This window comes from Ambystoma mexicanum, chromosome 9 (genome assembly GCF_040938575.1).
Source record: "Ambystoma mexicanum isolate Mex_15411 chromosome 9, UKY_AmexF1_1, whole genome shotgun sequence".
Lineage (NCBI taxonomy): Eukaryota > Metazoa > Chordata > Amphibia > Caudata > Ambystomatidae > Ambystoma > Ambystoma mexicanum.
Genome location: NC_090931.1, coordinates 1,347,770,462 through 1,347,791,286, shown reverse-complemented (window position 1 = coordinate 1,347,791,286; position 20,825 = coordinate 1,347,770,462).

Here is a 20,825-nt window from a genome sequence, read left to right as displayed (position 1 = left end):
TGTGGGTCCTTCTCGCTGTCACTTGCGGAAGATTCTGAGTCGGAGAGTTCAGCAGCTTGTTCCTCAAGCGCTCCCTTCTTCTGGAAGAGATAGGGTCTGTTCTTGGGGATTTGCCACAATTTCCATTAAAGATACAACCAAGAAAGAATGGCGTCTCCCAGTTATCAGCTCGGATCTGGGGAAGAAGCCCTAAGGCAGAAAAACCCTGATGATGTTGCAATGTATAAGTCAGGACAGATGGAAGTGTCTGTGAGTATTCAGGAAGAATCCAAGTATTTCAAAGATGTTGAGAGTGAATGGATTTCATAAGTAGCAAAGTAATCCAAGTGTAGCCACGTGTAATCCAATAGTAACTAGGTCTGGCACTTGAATAGTATCCAGATACAGAGGTAAGCAAGTCCAACAGTACAAGAATATTGTGGCATAGCGGGATAGAAGGAATGAATGACTCAGACTGCAGGCGGGAGAAAGAAATACAGAAGCGGGTTGAAAAAAAGCAGAAAGCCGAACTTGCGAGCAGCCAAGATGCAGGAAAGGTGAGAACAGAGTCAGAGGTACAGAGCCAAGGGATGGCACGGGAGCTCGCAGAAATACTGGAAGTCGAGCGCAGACAAGAGGAAACAGAGCAGAGGAAATGCAGAAGCTGGGAAGCAACTCGAAGGAAAAAAAATGCAGGAGTGTTGGAACAAAAGTGGGAATGAAAGTTGCAACGCAAAGTGGGGCGGGCTAGGAAGAACATATCCCCAAGGGAAACGTGAAGACTAGACCACACCAGGAAAAAGAAGTGTTAGGAGCGGATCAATGTCGGCTCCTCCACATACTCCAAAGCTTCCAAGGATGACAGTTCATGTCACCAGGTCCCCTCTGCACAGAAACACAAGCAACCCCAGACAAGTTTCAGCCTTTTTGGGCCTCCTCAGTGAAGTGCAGTTTGGTTCTCTATGGCACAGAGAGCAAGGCACACACGTCTGGGCATATCCTCTCTCACATAGTGAGACAAACTTTAACTACAAAAGCGATGGTGGAAGGTTTTGAATTAATCTGAACCACTGGCACTGCTCTGGGCAAACTTCCACACCTCAGTTATTTAGCCTGTCTGTGAAATTGCAAAAGTGGTCCATCCATATGCAAATCAGTCAGGTACTGCCACCAATGGTAGCAGCGCAGTTGGAACTGCTTGGCCAGGTCCCCTCTGCACAGAAAAACAAGCAACCCCAGGAAAGCGGATGCGTTATCCCGCATTGGTACAGTAGAGGAAGTCTACAATGCCCCTAACCCGGTTGAGATCATACCCAGCCATAAAATTCTCAGCCTCTGCATCGGCCCATCTCCGTTAAATACTCTGCAGGAAACAATAAAAGAAAATATGTCTGAAGAAGACCTACTGGCTTGGGACACGAAGGGAGATCAGGTCACCATTCAAAACACACTACCATACTACCAAAAATGCCTCTACGTTCTAACTAAGGATCTGCAACAAGCAATCATAGCAGACTACCATGACTCACTGTTAGAAGCCCATCCGGGTATAGCCAAAACCATGAAGTAAGCAAATCTTATTGGTGGCCAACTTGGCGAGACCATATTGCCACCTACATAGGCACCTGTGAGATGTGTGCACAATACAAAACATGCAGGCAAACACCAGCCGACCTCCTTCAGCCAATCACCATTCCGCCAGCGCCCTGGTACACAGTATCAATGGACTTCATCACTGATCTACCTCCTAACTCAGGTTATACATACCATCCTCGTAGCAGTGGACTTCTTCTCCAAAATGGCCCATTTCAAAGCTCTAAAGGGTATTCCCTCAGCTCAGACCCTTGCGCAGGTTTTTCTAGACCGAATCATCAAGTTACATGGATTCCCTACCATAATCGTTTCTGACAGAGGCAGCCAATTTGTATCTCGTTTTTGGAAAATATGTTGTGCCCTGGTAAGAGTAGAAGTCTGTCTTCTAGTTACCACCCTCAAACAGACGGCCAAACCGAGCGCACAAACCAGACCATGGAACTGTATTTGCACTGTCTATTACACCAAACAAGCCAAAGCTGGACAGAAATTCTATGGATGGCAGAGTATGCCTACAACAACTCAACACATTCATCAACCCAAGCAACACCCTTCTTTACTACATATGGTCACAACCCCAGAACGCCGGTCTACGATCCACCAGAAAAGATTGAAATGCACACAGTAAAGAATCTACATGCCAGCATAATGAATGCAGCCAGAGAAGCCAGCAGGAACCTACAGCAAGCCAAAGAAACACAGAAAAGAAACGCTGATCGCCATCGACAAAAAGCCCCAGATTATCAAGTGGCAGTGGCTGTCAACTAGACACATTGCTTTAACGGGTCCCAAGAAATTTCAGCCTAGATACATCGGCCCGTATACAATAGAAAAAGTAATTAATCCAGCAGCCATGAGACTGGCGTTACCTCAACATATGTGTATACATCACGTATTTCATGTGCCACTATTAAAACCAGCACACCCAGGAACCTGAACTTCCACACCTCCCGCACCCATACAAGTGGGTGAAGAAGCACCAGAATATGAAGTAAAGAACATATTAGATTCCAAACAAGTACGAAAGACCCTGTATTATTTGATAGACTGGAAGGTTTATGGACCCCAGGAAAGATCATGGGAACCCAGCATGCATGTGCATGCCCTCGATTGGTGCGGAAATTCCATCGGGACCATCCTGAGAAACCAAAGCCCTCATACACACCATTAGGAGTGGTGTTGAGGGGGAAGACTTTCATGGGTACCAGGCAGGTATTTGGGGCAAGCTGGGTGGAGGCTTGGCAGGCCTGGCATAGGCACACAAAGAACGCATAACAAATCCCTCCTTTCATTCCTTCCTAGTGTTTGTAGTAACTTCCTGGTTACCACTTCCTTTTGCCAAACAGGAAGTGCATGATAACTCATGAGCTCTTTAGTGTTTGGGTGTGGCTGTCTATATAAGCCACACCCAGGATTCTTCCAGTGCTTCATGTTGCTTACTGTGAGCTGTATCAGCAACACACTTGCCATGCTCTGGATCAGCCAGCATCTGCTTACCTGCTCTGGATCATCCTGTTTCTGCTTACCTGCTCCGGATCATCCTGCTTCTGCTTACCTGCTCCGGATCATCCTGCTTCTGCTTACCTGCTCCGGATCATCCTACTTCTTCTTACCCGCTCTGGATCATTCAGCTTCAGCTTACCTGGTTCTTACTCCACGCCACAGCTATCTCCAGTCAAGAGGGGACTTCTACACCGGAAACTGTATTAACAAAGAAGAACAGCGTTAACACGTGCACATCAGTAATGCTGCGCATACTCACCGAATCTTCCTGCGACGCTGGAATCCAGGTTAGTTGCATGAGCGCACAAACCCCTGTAAGAAAGAAGAGACATTATTCATTGCGCTCGCTCCAATAACGCGGACACTTATTTCATTGCGCTCTCTCTCTCTCTCTACGCAGTGCATACTTACCAAAAGCCTCAGTGCAAACTTACCTAACCACCAAGTCTCCTGTAGCGCTGAACCCGGACTCGAGGCGCTAATACCACATAATTTCTCCTGCAAAGGAAAGGGAGAGGCATTGCCAGGTGCGCTCGAATTGAAGGCGCAGCGCAAACCTACCAGCCGCTAGCTTCTACCCCAGCGCTACTCACCCACAAAAATACCGGCAAACAAAGACAATACGGACAATTTTGGACACTCAACATTCTCAGCACAACATTCACTTGTTGGAAGGACTTTCTAGCCAGTGAAGAAACTGGCGCCTTGAACTCTCGGCCTCGCTGTGAAGGCATAAAACAGCGTTTGGCATCTGAACCCAGCCTACAGACATTAGCACCAATCACAGGAGTGAATCGTGCCCCAGCAAATGCAGGATGGAGTGCACACCCGACTAAAGATCACCTTAAGCCCATAGGGGGACATCACAGCACACAGCAAAGAGAAGGGAAGGGCCCAGGGGAATCGGGTGAATTCAGGTCTGAGTGTACACCTTGTATTTGACAGGTATTGCTCTGGCTGAACCAGGGGAAGTGAAGACTCGGGGTCAAGGAAGGCTCCTCCATTGATCCTGCAGAGACACAGGTGAGTGTGACACCAGCGTTCTTTAGCCCATCTGTGCTATCGCAAAAGTGGTCCAGCCATCTGCAAATCAGTCAACTACTGCCACCAATCGTAGCAGCCCAGTCCAAACTGCTAGGACAGGTCCCCCCTGGACAGAAACACAAACAACCCCATATATGTTTCAGCCATATTGGGCCTCCTCAGTGAGGTGCAACTTGGTTCCCTATGGTGCAGCGTGCAAGGGACGCTTTTCTGGGCATACCATCTCTCACACAGTGATGAGGGGCAGGTTTTGAATGAATGTGAATCACTGGTATTGCTCTGGGAAACCATCAAAACCACAGTTTTTTAGCCTCTCTGTGCCATTGCAAAAGGGGTCAGCTATATGCAAATCAGTCAAGTACTGCCACCAATGATAGCAGCCCAGTCTGAACTGCTAGGCCAGGTCCCCTCTGCACAGAAACACAGGCAAACCCAGACATGTTTCAGCCTTGTTGGGCCTCCTCACTGAGGTATAGCTTGGTTGCCTATGGTTCAGTGAGCAAGGGGCTGACATCTGTGCATACCCTCCCTTACATAGTGAGACAAACTATTACCACAAAAGTGATTTGTGGAAGGTTTTGAATGAATCTGAACCACTTGTATTGCTCTGAGCTACCTTCCACAACAGCGTTCTTTAGCCCAACTGTGCTATTGCAAAAGTGGTCCAGCCATATGCAAATCAGTCAGGTACTGCCACCAACTGTAGCAGCCCAGTCTGAACTGCTAGGGCAGGTCCCCTCTGCACAGAAATACAAGCACCCCCAGACATGTTTCAGTTTTGTTGGGCCTCCTCAGTGAGATGGAGTTTGGTTCATAATGGCCCAGCGAGCAAGGGACCCAAGTCTGGGCATACCCTCTCTCACATAGTGAGACAAACTATAACCACAAAAGTCATAGGTGGAAGGTTCTGAATGAATCTGAACCATTGACATTGCTCTGGGCACCCTTCCACCCAACCATTTTTTAGCCTGTCTGTGCGATTGCAAAAGGGATCCAGCCGTATGCAAATGGAAGGTTTTGAATGAATGTGAACCAATTGGCATTGTTCTGGGCAAACTTCAGAACCACTGTTTTTTTGCCCATCTGTGCCATTGGAAAAGGGGTCCAGCCATATGCAAATCAGTGAGGTTCTGGCACCAATGGTAGTAGCCTAGTCCGAACCGCTAGGCCAGGTCTCTTCTGCACAGAAACCCAAGCAACCCCAGCCATGTTTCAACTTTGTTGGGCCTCCTCAGTGAAGTGCAGTTTGGTTCCCTATGGCACATTGAGCAAGGGACCCACTTCTGGGCATGCCCTCTCTCACATAGTGAGACAAACTATAACCACAAAAGTCATAGGTGGAAGATTTTGAATGAATCTGAACCATTGACATTGCTCTGGGCAACCTTCCACCCAACCATTTTCCCACCAATGGCAGCAGCCCACTCCGAAATGCTAGGCCAGTTCCCCTCTGCTCAGAAACACAAGCACCCCTAGACATGTTTCAGCCTTGTTGGGTCTCCTCAGTGAGTACATCTTGGTTTCCTATGGTGCAGCGAGAAAGGGACCCACGCCTGGGCATACCCTCTCTCACATAGTGAGACAAACTATAACCGCAAAAGTCTTAGGTGGAAGGTTTTGAATGAATGTGAACCACTGGAATTGCTCTGGGCCTGGGAAGGGCCTCAGGTTTTTGTGACAGAGGGCATGGAATGAGTATTCTCGCCTGTTGTTCCAGCCACCGGATCAGCTGAGCACGCTTCCCACCATGCAAAATTGTAATAAATCCTTCACATGTGCTTGGCATATTGGGCAACATTTCAGATTTGAGTAAACAGTGCATCCTGCTGTAATCTCTCTCAGATATAAATAATTGCATCTCTCATAAGGATGATTTGACGAAATCAGATAATTCTGAATAGTGTCATAGAACAAAATGGTGATTACTCTATGTTCTCAGTTCTTTTGATTTAAGCAATAGACAAACCACAGAAAATAGCTGCTTTTTAAATGTATTATTCGTAGTGCGGTCCAGGCAAGTTTCAACATTGAAGTGACTGCGTGCATTCATTTTATCTATCCACAGTTTTACATGATGGATCCAAGGAATAGAAAGAGTGCTTGGTTTAGATAAAATGACCCTTCAGATAGATTAAGCACAATCAGCTATAGGGTTAGACCATATACATAACCAATGTAGAGCAGTTGAAGAACCAAGAACCATATCATCAGCTAAAAACTTTAACCGCTTTGTTATTCCCCACCATTGCATGATGCAACGACAGGGTAATATTTGTTTCGCAAGCCACGAAAACCATCACGACTTCAGAGTTCATTGCGATAGGTCCTCACACTTAGGAATTTATGTCTGCTAACTCTGTATTGCCATGGACAATTGGTGTAGACTGCTCTGCCAACTGTGACACTTCAGAAAATACTGCCTCTTCCGCCTCCTCTTTTTCCTCATCTGCACAGTAATGCAGTAACAATTAATCCAAGGATACCAGCATATGTATGTACTTATTCATGCAAACAAAACACTGCAGACCACAACAAGAGAAACCCTTCTACCAATACTGAAAAAATAAAAGCCTTCTTGTCCTCAAGGATAACCTTCCCAATATACAAGTTAGTCAAACATCCTTTGATTCTGGATCGCATAAACAAGTGATTGAATACATATATAAAATTGCTGTATTAAGATTTAAAATAATGTATATTGCCATTATCCTGTGATACTCAGACATGTGATGAAAGTTGAGTACCCTGAGACATTGAATTAATATTCTATACCTTTCAGTGGCAATCACAAACATGCTCCAATTATGCACGTGCCATGACAAGGGATACAAACGCATACGACATGTTGCCTGTACATGTAACGAAAAGCATGCATGTGTATTGTTAAATGTAATGGTGATGATGTAACCAAAATAAATGGATAAGCATTGAACAGGTTAGGTTAGGTTATGTTCGGTTAGGTTAGGGCTTCCATACTCCCTGGGTCCTTTATGGGGAACATCTTCGACTCAAACCTTCTGTATTTAGTGTCTTGGTGAGCAGCAACACAGGCATCAATTTTGCTCTGCTTGGCTTCTAAATACTTATGCATAACCTTCTGCCTTGCATTGCATTGCATTTATATGTTATCAATTTATGAAGCGCTTTCACCAAAGCGATGTATTAACAGGTTCAACAGAGGGAACAAAATTCAAGTATAATAAACCAACAGAACGAGGGTGGAACCGTATCAAGGGGAGCATAGTGTCAGAGCTAAGGGTTAGGTTTGAGCAGTAACATTTTGAGGCAAATATGATAAAGGTGTAAAGATGATGATGATCTGACATCAAGGAGTAGCGAGTTCAAGAGCCTGGTACCAGCAGAAAGAAGGAACAGGAACGGGACAGTGAAGAACTGTGTTTAGGGCTCGAAAGTGTGAAAAACCTAAGGGCCTTTCCCAACCTACTCCCCAGGGATCTTCTACACAGGGGCACAGGGCTGGGTGATCATGTTTCGGTGGATCACCTGGGTCCATGGGATCCATGGATCAGTGAGGGGGGATCACCTGAGTAGAGGGTCACCAGGGATTCGGGAGGGAATACCCAAGGGTGTGGCATGGTATACCCCCTTTCCTGATAGTGACCTTGTCAACCCCATTCAGCCTTTACAGGGTATATTCAAGCACACACTCCTCCTTCCCTAAGCACTATTCAAACCCTGAGACGAAGAAGAGGATATCAAGAAGAGTAAAGATTTCCCATGAGAAATGGTACTGGGACGAGCAAGATGGAGACCCACTTTCCCGATGGACATGTCTCACTAACGATACCAGGCAAGGTCAGGAAAAGTTGACACACATGCTTGACAAATAGAGCGAGTTGGAGCGCGAGGTGTAGCGCAAGTTCGAAAGGGAGCTGGAGGGTGGATTGCAGCAGAACCCGGAACCAGGCCAAGGATAACGGGAAGCTGATAAACTGAGGGGCTATCAGGTGAAGCCGAGGAAAGCTTGACGAGGGAGCCGTGTTGCCAGGGAGCCAGAGGTGTCTGCAGGAGAAAGCTGAGGAGCGTGCTTATCTATTGTTGCAGGCTGCTCAGTCAATGCTCGTTCCCCTGAGTAAGAGTAAGAGCCCAGGAGGGTCTGAGTGGCAGGTGGTGAGACCCTGACCTCAGACGCAAGGACTGTCAGGAAAGGAAAGCTAAAGGAGGTTGTTAACACCTTTGTCTATAAAGAAAAGTCAATATACATTGTATCGGAGTGAACCACGGGTGAAAGCACTTGTCATTCAAAGTCTCCTGTGGCCAGTTTTACAAATGAACAATGCAAAAAGGACACCACTAATAAGAGGACAATGTTAAAAGCATTTTGGAAGGAAACAGTATCACAGAGTGGTCACGTATAAGAATATAGGTATTTGAAAGTCTCTGTGGAAGTAAAGGAAAGCACTTCGACGGCAGGGGAGCTGTGCATGGCTGAAAAATAAGTAAAATAGAAATCCTGACTGGGGAGCTGGAAGAAAAATGAAGCAAAGAGCAAAGTGGAAGCAAAAAAATGAGGGTTACGTGAAAATTTAAGAAAAAGTAAAACTGTGTTTGTAAATTCACCAAGAGTGTTGAGAAGCATTGGGGTGGCGATCCAGCAGGAGGCTGATCCAGGAGGGCCGAAGACACCCCACCCTAATAAACTGTGAGTAAAAATTAAGAGTAAAGTTAGACACCTGGTGCGCGATCTGAAATGGGTGGACTGTGCGGTCTTCAAACTGTGCCATGAACAGGGGAGGCCTTAGTATAGGAAGGTGTTGGTTTTGCATAGGGAAGGGAATCCCACAAGCAATAAGGGAAGAGTAATATTTTCCAAAGGAACTGTCGTGAATTATACTTTTGTGTCTGAAAACAACCTTGAACATTGGCACATGCAAAGATAACCAGGAGGGTCCAAGCTCAAGACTAAGGAAGCCTGAGAGAACCTGTGAAGAACTGAATCCAATTAACAAAAGGTACTGTGAATTTTGCCAAGTGAATCCTAAGAATTTTCTGAACTTCCTTACCCTGAGTGTCTTGAACTTGGGATAGGGAGCTGTGGAAGAGCTATATTTTCACATTGACTTTGCTTTGAACACTGTTAAATTGGCCAAATCCCACACACCTTACTACTTTATAGAAGTGAGGGCAAGCATAGGTTTTGACACAAACAGTAGTATACTTCGGATCTATGTGATTATTGCGACCCTCACAATTGCGACGGCCGAAAATGCTGATTTTTTTTAGACCCCTTTACACCACATATATATTAGGGGGGAGACCACCTGCAACCCCCCCATATTAATATTATATTCTATACCGCCCACATATTTATGTGGTCTAAGGGGGGGGCCAGAATTTTAAAAAGTCGGCATTTTCAGCCGTCGTAATTGTGAGGGAGACATTTTGGTACGAATCCATTTACTTTTCAGTGACAGACTTAGACTCCCCTCAGTTTTCTTATCATTAGGGAACATTCCCTCGTTAGAGTTAGGGCAATATAGGTATTTTTCCATCCTGACCAACAAAAATAAAGGTTTTCCAAATCTATCTATTTGTCTGTGTCATCTCTTGAAACCATGCCTTTTACACAAAAGAAAGAAATGATTAGCAGAGCGAAGGGACCTAGAAGGCACATAGAATGAGAGGAAAGAAGAGAGATTGGGTGGAGCAAGGCAATGATGCTTTTGTAAAGCATGGTCAAAAAGTGGAACATTATGCAATCATCAAATGACAGCCAGGATAGAGAGGGGAGAGATGATGAGACCGAAGACCAGTTGGAAAGCCGGCAGAGTGTGAATAGAGGAATTCAAGATGGAACGCAACGGTGCAAGATGATAGGCAGGAAGAACAATGAGAAGAGAAGAACAGTAATCAAGCCAGGAGAAAACAAGAGTAGTTAAGAGAAGCTTAGTAGCATGAAAGGATAATAGAGCAGGGCCTTACGTTATTAAAGTGCTGAAATCAGCATGACTTAGAAATAGCATTAATATAAGGATTACAGGAAAGGTAGGAGTCAAAAATGACCCCAAAGTTACGAGCACCAGGTACAAAGGTAAGCAAAGAGGGGGGAAAGGAAATTGAAGGATGAGGAAGAGGAGAGAGAGTAGCAGAAGAAGGGAAGAAATGAATTTCAGTTTTGGAAGCGTTAAGAGTGAGAAGATTATCGTTCCTTCACAATTGGGCAGAGAGAAGACAGGATTAGATGTTAGTGTGGAGAGTCAGTAAATTAAGAAAAAGAAATAAAGGTTTGGACATCATCCGCATAGAAGTGGGATGATAGCCCAAAAGAGGAAATGAGAAAAGATAAGGGAGCTGTATAGAGATAGAAGAGGAGACAGCCAAGCACAGAGCGTTGCGGGAACCATCATGGATGTAGTAGATAAGAGAGGCTTTGCCAGACCAAGAAACTGTGAAATAGAGATCCCTAAGCCAAGAAGAAAATCAAAGTAGTACAGGACCAAAAAACCCAAATGAAGATAGAGTCGAGAGAAGAGTACAGTGATCCGCTGTGTTGAATGCTGCAGATAGATTGAGAAGGAAAAGGATAGAAGAAAGCTTGGCATGTCGGGAGGAGAGAAGAAACGTGGAAACAGTTACTAGTGCTAATTCCATAGAATGCTAGGGAAGGAAGCCATATTATTTATTTTTATTTATTGTATTGATCATTTGTATGGTGCCTATACTCATTTGTTTACAGGCGCCACAAGACAAGAAGGGGGAAGGTGGGAGCATGGGATATCATACGAAAAAACAGCAACAAGAAAAAAGAGACGGTTATATTGGCATTGTGACAATACTAACATGCAAGTGTTTGAGGAACAAGTTACAAGGGGGAGGGGGAAGAGGAAGAAGTGCAATAGTGGGGGACTCCACAGGGATTTCGGGGGGGGGGGGCAAGTGCTATAAAGGCCAAGACGGCAATGCCAGGGGAAAGGCGGGCGGGGGGAGGCAAAGTGCAGTTGGCAGGCAGACTGGGGAGGGATAGTCCGGGAGTGAAGAGAGAGAAGAGGAGACAGCCTTGCACATAGCCTTGTGGGACATCATAATGGACAGAGTAGATAGGGGAGGCTTTACCAGAACAAGGAACTAATAAAGAGCAATCCCTAAGTTAAGATGAGAATCAATGTAGTACAGGACCAGAAAACCCAAATGACAACAGAGTAGAGAGAAGAATATGGTGATCCACTGTGTCGAATGCTGCAGATAGATCGAGAAGGATAAGAATAGTGGGTGAATAGAGAGAAGAAAGGGGGAAACACGAAAGCCAGATTTTTTTTTTTTTTTTATTGGACATTTGTATTTCGCCTATATACAAGTGTTTCCTGGTGCCACAAGACAAGAAGTGGAGAGGCGAGAGCATGGGATATCATAAGAAAAAACAGCAACAAGAAAAAAGATATGGTTATATTGGCCTTGTGACAATCCTACCATGCAAGTGTTTGAGGAGATATTTGCAAGGGGGAGGGGGTAGTGGGAGAAGTGCAATACTTGGGGGACCCCACAGAGTTTGCAGGGTGGGCATGTGCTATAAAGGCCAAGCCAGCAAGTGCCCAGGGAAAGAGGGGTCGGGGGGCGGAAAAGTGCAGTGAGCAGGCAGACTGGGTAAGGATAGTCTGGGAAAGGGAGCCCAAGAGCAAGTACTGGCAAAGGATGCTGAGAGGGACTGGTAGAGGGGTGCTTTGGTCCCTGTATTAATAAGAAGGGACCAGGCTCTAGTCACAGTGTTAGATGACAAGCTTAGCAAGGTAGAGGGAGATGGAAGGCAAGGGAGAAAAGGAAGTTCTTGAGAAGTTTCCAGAACTTAAGAAGATACGGCTCAGGTGTAATGGGGGAAGGGAGGGAGGCACCAGAGGGAGGTGCCAGCTAGCTCCCACTCTCTGCTTGGAGAAACATTTGACCTGCAAAGAGTTGAAGACAGAGGACTGAAGGATTCTCACAGGGCTGTATTTAGGGATGGAAAGCTGGATGTAGAGAGGTCATTGGCCCCAGGCAGCCTTGTGGATGGAGAGATGCCTTCCCTGGGCTTGAGGCCAAGGGTAAGTCTGGACCAGTTGTGAGGGTGAAGGGAGGAATGAGGAAGGTTGAGGAAGAGTATGTTGCAATAGTAAAGCTTAGAGAAATCCTGGGCTCTGGAGACATTAGGCTTACAGGGGGAAGGTGAGGAAAGGTAGAATGTCCCTAAGGAGATGGTGCTTAAAGTTGGACTTTTTGGCAAGGTCCGTGATAGGTGGAGAGAAGGAGAGAGAGGAGTCAAAGATGATGCCAAGGTTTTTTGCCTCACAAGTGGGTGAGCGGAGGGGACCCAAGGAGTCTGGCCAGAGAGTGAGGGGGAAGCTGGGAGCAGGCGTCCCAATGAAAAGGATCTTAGTCCTTCTGGCATTGAGGATGAGGTCATTGGCAGAGCACCATGCCTGAAAAGCATTCAGGCAGATTGGAAGGGAGAAATTGCGAGTTAGAATCACGTCAGGAGGAGAACTGAGTATAAACCACCAGTTCAAAGGGAGGAGAGAATTGGGATGCAAGTAGGATTGAGAGAAGGCTTCTTTTGGATGGGGATGATAGTAACTTTCTTAAAAGAGGAAGGATAGATAGCAGAGGATAGAGAGATATTAAAAAAGATATGTCAAGTAAGATAGTTACAAAGGATAGATTTTAGGAATAAGAACAGAAGGAATAGGATCAGGGGGAGGCAGTAAGGTGGGCACGAGTAAGGAAGTCAGCAGTGTGCAGCGCTTTGTCTTAAAGCGCTATATAAGCTATATAAATTACAAATAAAATACAGAATCAGAAAGAAGGGCAAAATAAGAGAAAGAAGAAGCTACCCAGTTAGAAGGAAACAAGACGGAAGGGTTGGGGGAAAGAGAAAAACAACATTAAGAACCCTACCAGAGAAAAAGGTAGCAAAGTCGGACAGGGACAAAGGGGAGAGTAAGGGAGGAGTGAGGAGGAGAGGGCGAAAGGAACTGGTCAAGGAGGACAAAAAGTCAACGAGGATGGAGAGAGTACCAGAGTAGAGAGTCTTTTTTGCCAGTAAGAGTAAGGAGCCATGGGAGTCATAGGAAGCGTGCAGAGATGTGAGATGAGATATATTATCTAGTTAGGGGTTTTTCTATCACTTACGCTCCATCTGATGCAGAGGAGCAGAGTGAAACATTTCTGGTGGACAACTAAGGTTGGGGAAGTTGGTGAGAGGGGCGAAAAAAATGCTTAGAAGACTTAAATACATCAAGGGCATTGACAAGACTAAAATTCAGGGAGGACAGTACATCATCAGGAGAAAGAGAAGAACAGTTAGTAAGTGAGGGGAGAGAGAGAAATATAACAGGAACACAAGTAGATGGGTTAAAGGCAGAGAGATTGCACCGCAAACAGAGAAATTTGGGAGGGAAAGCGTAGGATAGGTAGAGGAAGGGGGAAAGGTGAAAGAAAGAAGAAAATGGTCAGAGGCTGCGAAAGGGACAAATGTAGCATCAGTGGTAGGAGAAATGGAATAGAAAATTAGATCTAGGGAGGAACCAGAAATGTGTGGTGGGGAGAAGAGATTTGAGAGAGATTGTACGAATCCAGTAGTGGGAGGAATGGGGAATAGACATGAGAGGTAGAGAGATTGAAATTAACGTCACCTAGAAGAAGAAAGGGGCACAAGGAAGTTAGATGGGTGATACCAGAGAGTCGAGATCATTATAGAAAGAGGCATGAGGTCCGGGAGTGAGGTTTGGGCAGGCCAGAGAGAGTATATTGGAGAGGGCATGAAAGAGCAGGGGGAGAGGTTAAAGAGTGAGGTCAAGAACATAGAAGTGCGAGTGAGCGTAATGAAGTTTACTTGACACATCATGGTATCGAGAACCCTTTGGAGTGTGTGGTGGCAATGGAATAAGCTACCGTAAGGGGGTGACATCATGGCACATGAAGTGCTAAAATAGCAAAATGAGGCACAACCAGCAGCAAGCAGGGCAAAACAGGGAGGGAGATGCTGTAGAACAGATGCCTTTGATAAGAACACCCAGGGCGAGGACACCCTAAAGTGGGAGAATATAGACCGAGAGATGGGTCATGTGACCAGGTCACATGATCAGCCCTGCACAGCAGGGGAGGATGGGGACATGTAGTTGTGCAGAGATGTGGCTGGTTAGTCCTGGCAGTCTCTCTCCTGGGAAACTCTTCCTCACACCACATGGGAGGACAGGGACAAGTCCAAAAGCCAGATGCACAGCAAGGAAGCCAGCCAGGTCAAGCAGGAAATCAGGCATTATAGTGCAATGTCCGGGGTGGCTCCGTCATGTGACCAGGTCACTAGACCAGCCCTACATGACAGGGGAGGATGGGGCGATTTGGAGGCCCTAGCCCAGGCCCGCAGCGGTGTAGGGGCTGGGTGTACTGGCTGTCTCCCTCCTGGGAAACTACAACTCACAACAGATGAGAAAACGGGCAAAGTACCAGAGCAGGAGACACAGCACAGCATCCATCCGGGTCAGGCAAGATGATGCAATGTCCAGGGTGGCTCCTAAAGTAGGGTCATATGACCAGGGCAGGGTATGGCAGGGTGAGGTAGAGGCCCGGGTCCATGGTGCTGAGGAGGCCATGTCACATGTCTGTCTCCCTCCCAGGAAACTGTGGCTCACGCCAGATGGGAGAACAGGGACAAGTCCCAGAGGCACAGCACGGCAGCCCGCCGAGGAAGGCAGGAAGTCAGACAAGATGGTGCAATGTCTGGAGCAGCTCCTGAAGTAGAGTCAGGTGACCAGGTCACGTGACCATCAATGCAAAGCAGGGTAGGGTGGGGCGATGCAGACGCCTGGGTCAGTGGTGGTGATGGGGCCATGTGACCTGGCAGTCTCCCTCCTGATATCCCCTATGTCATACAACCTTTTATGGTTCTTAAAGTTTGGGAAATTTTATTTTGCCAGCATCTTTTCACATATTGCTATCTTCGGATATAACGGTGTGTGGTGCACCTTTTCCCCAAATAAAGCAAGTTTCTTGTTACAGAACCAACAGCTGAACAATATTTAACTATATCTGTCAACAGTATGCTGAAAGTATCCTGGGTGTCTTGTTCAGCACTGGACTGATGGCCACAGTTCTCTGTAGTGTGTTCACATCAATCTTAGCCTGCATTATCCATGGTGAGGAACCAGGGGCAGAGGAGTTGCTAAAGAGCCCTGGGTCTTTGGGCTGTAGCCCCAGCCCCAGCCCCAGATAGAATATCAGGGGCTACCAGTGGAGAATCTTTGCTGAAAATGTTGGGGGGGACATGACCTCTGAAGAAAAGGTGCCCCATTCAAATGAATGGGGACAAAATAGTGTGCCATGAAAGTTGGGGGGGACAAACACCCCCGTACCCCCCTAAAATTACGACCATGGGGGCTACAACCAAAAGGCTAGCTAGCCCCGAGTCCCGACAGTCCAGACATCGGCGTAGCCCTGGATTTTTTCCAGACCTAGCAACACCTCTGACCAGGGGAGTCATAGTCCAAAACATCTGGCGGGCCATGGGTTGCAGGACTTGATTACTAGAAAGAAATGGGATAACTCCTTCACTTTAACAGCACAGCCGGAAATGGATTACAACAGCTGGTGTCCCTATTGCCAGCAGACATGCCAGCTAGAACTATTCAAAATGGAAAATAGCTTGGAAAATCAGAACTCAATGGGCCTCATTCCGAGTGCGGCAGTGAGGGGTTAAGGATGCTGGTGCCGTTAACCCCCTACCACCGCATTCCGCGGTCCCTTAGCGGGACCCACTAAGGGAAGGAGCTAATAACGGGCCCGCTATTTGCGGGCCCATTATTAGCTCCTTCCCCATTCCCATTGAGCCCTATGGGGGCTCGAATGGGGAATAGTTTTCTGAATGGGGACTTACCAGGTCCGCAAAGGTCGGAATGTCCCGGTAAGTCCACATTCCGACACCACGGACCGGGGCACGGGTTCGGAGGCAGCCATGGTTCTATTTGCACCATGGCTGCCCCCAAACTCGTAATGACCCCCAATGTCTTGGGATCACTGGTGGTACAAAAACCCTTCTTAATTTGCTCCACAGCACCTCCATCAAAATTAGATCCCCAATCAATTATGTTTATCTATAATAGAGAAATAGAGCATTGCTTTGTTTTCCTCGTGATCACTATTGCAATGTGAGGTCAGCCGAGGCTGCTTCCCTTTCTCTCTAACCCTGCATTAAAGGACTCCGCATTTCTGTTGCTGGCATTGCTTATTGTGCAGCAATTGAATCGTAAAGATCTCTGAGAGCAAGAAATCAATACAAGTTGCTTTGGAATTCCATATTTACATTTTCACCAGAGCATCAAACTAATCGTGGTGATAAATCATAACCCGGGTCTGATTGATGAGCAAAACAGAGGCGCGACTTCCCCCTCAGCGAAACTGCCACCGACGCGCATGCCATTAGCTCAGCGACTATGGGCGGTAACTCATTTAATTCATTAAATTTCTGTTCCATTGAATGCATCTATAAGCAGGTTCTGAGAAGTTTATCACTGAGCATGGAGCTGAACTCTAATTCACTGTCAGAATTCCTCTCCTGCTCTGCACTGATAAAGAACTCATCACATACGCCACGGCGACGTGTGCTATCTATACGCACCCCATTTTAACTGCGAAGCACCACGCTCATTCATTCATAACATTGAAGCAGCGCATTCCTTTTCTCATTGAATTAAGTTGATTGTATTGTGGCTTCCATTACTTGCTTTGACCGTGTTTGCTGTTTCTGGCAACGTACTGTTCAGTTTGCAGTATAAACTACAGTATAGGCAATGGAGGGCTATGTCGACCAAAAATATTTTGGGAAAAAACTAGGAGGAATGCCGTGTTAACCTGACAAAAAAGATGAAATGCAGAAAGAATCCTGAAATGTGATTCCGTTACTATGGCAAACTTTATATGTGTAAACGTTCAGGTGCACATCGGCCCCATCTTGGAATAGGTCTGATAAAACCAAATCAGACTGGCTTAACTGTGGCCAGACTCACATTTCAACAGTAAGGCACAGTACTATTGTAAGTCCATTAGCAGGATAGGTAAAATAATATATATTGTTAAATAGACGTATTGCACCTTTGGCAAGACATGTTTAGATCGGTTAATTGCAAAGTTGTTAGGTTTGTTCTCTGGGTAGCCAAAATCAAATGCTAGCATGAAGAGGGAAGATGGGACCTTAAGATAAGATGGAAACAGAAATGCGAGTCCTCTGGCCGAGTCTCCACACTCATGCTGTGCAGGCATTGGTGGTTGTTATCACAACAGAACATGTGACTCGTCTGCCATTGGTTCTTCAATGCTGCCACTCATATTCTACGAGTGCAAGCTATCAAAGGAATCCTCGTGACTGTGATTTGCAGTGTCACATTAAATTGATCTGTGTCAGGCAAATAATTGGGACATGTTTAATTTGTGTGATCTTATAACAAATCTCAACAATGCGAAATCTGCCTTATGTTTTTCACTCTTGTAGATGCACATTTGAATTTCTCCTTCTGGCAGTATACGGATTCGCCCATTTCAGTGGAATCGCCATTGTTTTACATGCTGTGTGTGTCAATGTGTGTGTGTGGGGGGGTGTCTGTGTGTGCATGTGCATATGTGTATCTATCTATATTAATATCTATCTAGTTAGCTATTAGTTTAGAAATATATCATTGAGTTTTCATAGCAGCACTATTGTTAAGATTCAATGACACTTTACAAAGGAAAATGGGAACACTTTTTCCTCTAAATTTGGTGTACTTCCATTGAACTTTTCCTATATATATATATATATTTGTTTGTTTGTTTATTTTATTTATATGGCGCTCCAAACCCAGAGGTAGAAGGGTGCTTAAGAATTTGGTTACAGGGTTGAGAAGTATCTTTGTGTTGCATACTTCGTACAGGTTTATAATATATACATATAGATACAGTGGTCAATAAACAGAACATATGCAGTGCGTACAATATACAATTTTCAGAATAAATACAGTGTCTAAGCCAGTATCCGCACGGGTCTAGAATTAGTAGTGTTATTCTTTGTTTAGCAGCCAGCTGATGACCTGCTTCCTAAAGATCTGGAAGGATTCGACAGTTTTGATGTTCAGCGGTAGGGAGTTCCAGAGTTGGGGGGCAAGCACTGTGAAGCTTACCCCTCCAGCTCTTTTTAGGTGGAACCTGGGCACTAGTAGGCACAGAGTGTTGGAGGATCTGGTGAATCTGGTGGCAGGTTTCAGGGTGAGTTTATTAGCTAGATAAGGTGGTGCTAGGTGATTGAGGGCTTTGTACTTGAGGCAGAGGGTTTTTAGATCAATTTTTTGGCGTATGGATAGCCATTTGCAGGCTTTCCTAGTAGCAGAGATATACTCTTGTCTGGGAATGTTGAGGGCTGCGCGCAAGGCGTTATTTTGTATTACCTGCAATTTGTTGAGTACGGATTGATTAGCGCCTAGGTACAGGCTGTTACAGTAATCCAGTTTGGATTGTATTAGGGCCCTGGCAAGGGTGAGGCAGCTGTTGGGTGATAGAAAGGGTCTGCTGGCCCTAATGAGCTTGCCGGTATAGGCAGCCGCTGAGGCGGTCATATTAGTGTGTTTGCTAAGGTTGGTGTTGGCATCTAGATAGAAGCCAAGGGTTTTTACGCTTTTGGCTATGGGAATGGAATGACCATCGATGGTGATGTTGTTATAGCTAGGGTCAAGTTTGGTTAGAGTGTTGGGGGAGCCGACGATTAGGAGCTCTGTCTTCTCATCATTCAGGCAGAGACCATGGGAGGCCATCCATGCCTGAATGATGGAGAATATTTTGTTGATCCGGGCGGAGTCTTCTTGGTAATTACCAGAGATAGTGAGGAGTATCTGGGTGTCATCTGCGTAGTTTGTGTAGGTGACACCCAGATGGTCCAGTTGGTCAAATAGAGGCTTTGTAAATATGTTGTACAAAGTGGGGGATACGCAGGAACCTTGTGGGACCCCGCATGTGATGGGGATGGGATCTGCTGCAGCTGTAGTGGAAAAGACTTGTATGGTTCTGTTTGCCAGGAAGGATTGTATCCATGTGATGGCAGGGGGGAGAAGTGGGCTGCGGTGGCCAGGTGATTACAGAGGACCTCATGGCTGACCAGGTCAAAGGCCGCTGAGAGGTCTAGGAGGAGTAGGATTGCGGCATTGCCTTTGTCTTTAATTTCATCAATCTGGCTTTTGAGATCAACAAGGGCGGTTTCAGTCCCGTGTTGAGGTCTGAAGCCAGATTGACGTATTCCTAGCAGTTGGTTGGATTCTAGGTATTCCTGAATTTGGATGTAGGCGACTCTGTCCAAGATTTTCAGTAGGAAGGGGACTGTGGTGATGGGCCTGTAGTTTGTGGGTATGGCCGGGTCGAGGGATTGTTTTTTCAGGAGAGGGAGAACCCATGATTGTTTTAAGTTGCTGGGTATAGAGCTATTGGTGAAGGATAGGTTGATGAGTTTGGTGATGAAGGGGGAGAGCTCTCTGGCTGCATCTTTTATGATCTGAGCCGGGCAGCTGCCTCCTTTACAATTAGAGGGTTTCAGGGAGGTGATGATTTTTTGAACTTCCGGGATGGTGACTTTTTTGAACGAAAAGCCTGCGCTAGTGTTGTTAGGTGTGGGTAGGCTAAGGTTGGTGACATTATTGTTGAAGAGTTGTTGCCGTTTGTTTTCGATTTTAGTTTGGAGTCCTAGAATTTTATTGTTGAGGGCGTTCTGGATGTTGGTGCACCTGTGATCTGATAGTGCTCAACAATCTGGACTTCATCGCCATCACCGAATCCTGGCTGCACAACGCAGCAGGACCCCTACTCTCCCTAGCCATCCCAGAAGACTTTACAATATTCAGGCAAGATAGAATCAACACGCGCGGCGGTGGCATTGCCATCATCGCAAAGACTAGCTTAGATATGAGAACCTCACCTACAATAGCAACTGACTCATGTGAATCACTTACTATCAAACTTCCACTAGCTAGCTCCCAAACTTTGACGATCCACCTCATCTACAGACCACCTGGTCCCTTAGGGACCTTCGAGGAGGATCTCCATAATTCACTCTCCAACAACCTTAAAACCTCTTCACAACTACTTGTCCTAGGGGACTTCAATCTGGGCTTCAATGACCCTTCAGATAAAAATGCTACCATCATTGCCAATGCCCTCTCTAATTTGGGCATGACGCAAAAAACTCTTGAACCTACACATAATAAGGGAAGAATCCTTGATTGGCTAGTAGACTATAATTGCACTGCCAACATCAAAGCTATTATCCCTCAACCTTGGACAGACCACTTCTTCCTGTCATTTGAACTATCTACCTCCAGACCACCTCCACCAGCCTCCATCATGGCCCCGCCTTGCCCAACAAGAAACAAAAAGAGCATCACCAGAGACAAAGTGATCCCGGCCATTCTACCTACACTTAACGGATTAGCAGATCATCTAGACCCAGAAACACTAGTCAACGAGTACAACAAAATCATGCTAACTACCCTTGACAACATCGCACCCTTGAAACTCAGAAAAAGTAAACCCAAATCTCACCTAAATAAATGGTTTACCCCCGAACTAAAGGATTTGAGACTACTTAAGAGGAGCTGCGAAACAGCATGGAGGCTCACCCCTTCAGTAGACCATAAAATGAAACTAACAGAAATCTCCTCCCAATATAAAAAAGAAATCTATCTGGCCAAACAGAACTCCTTTAATAA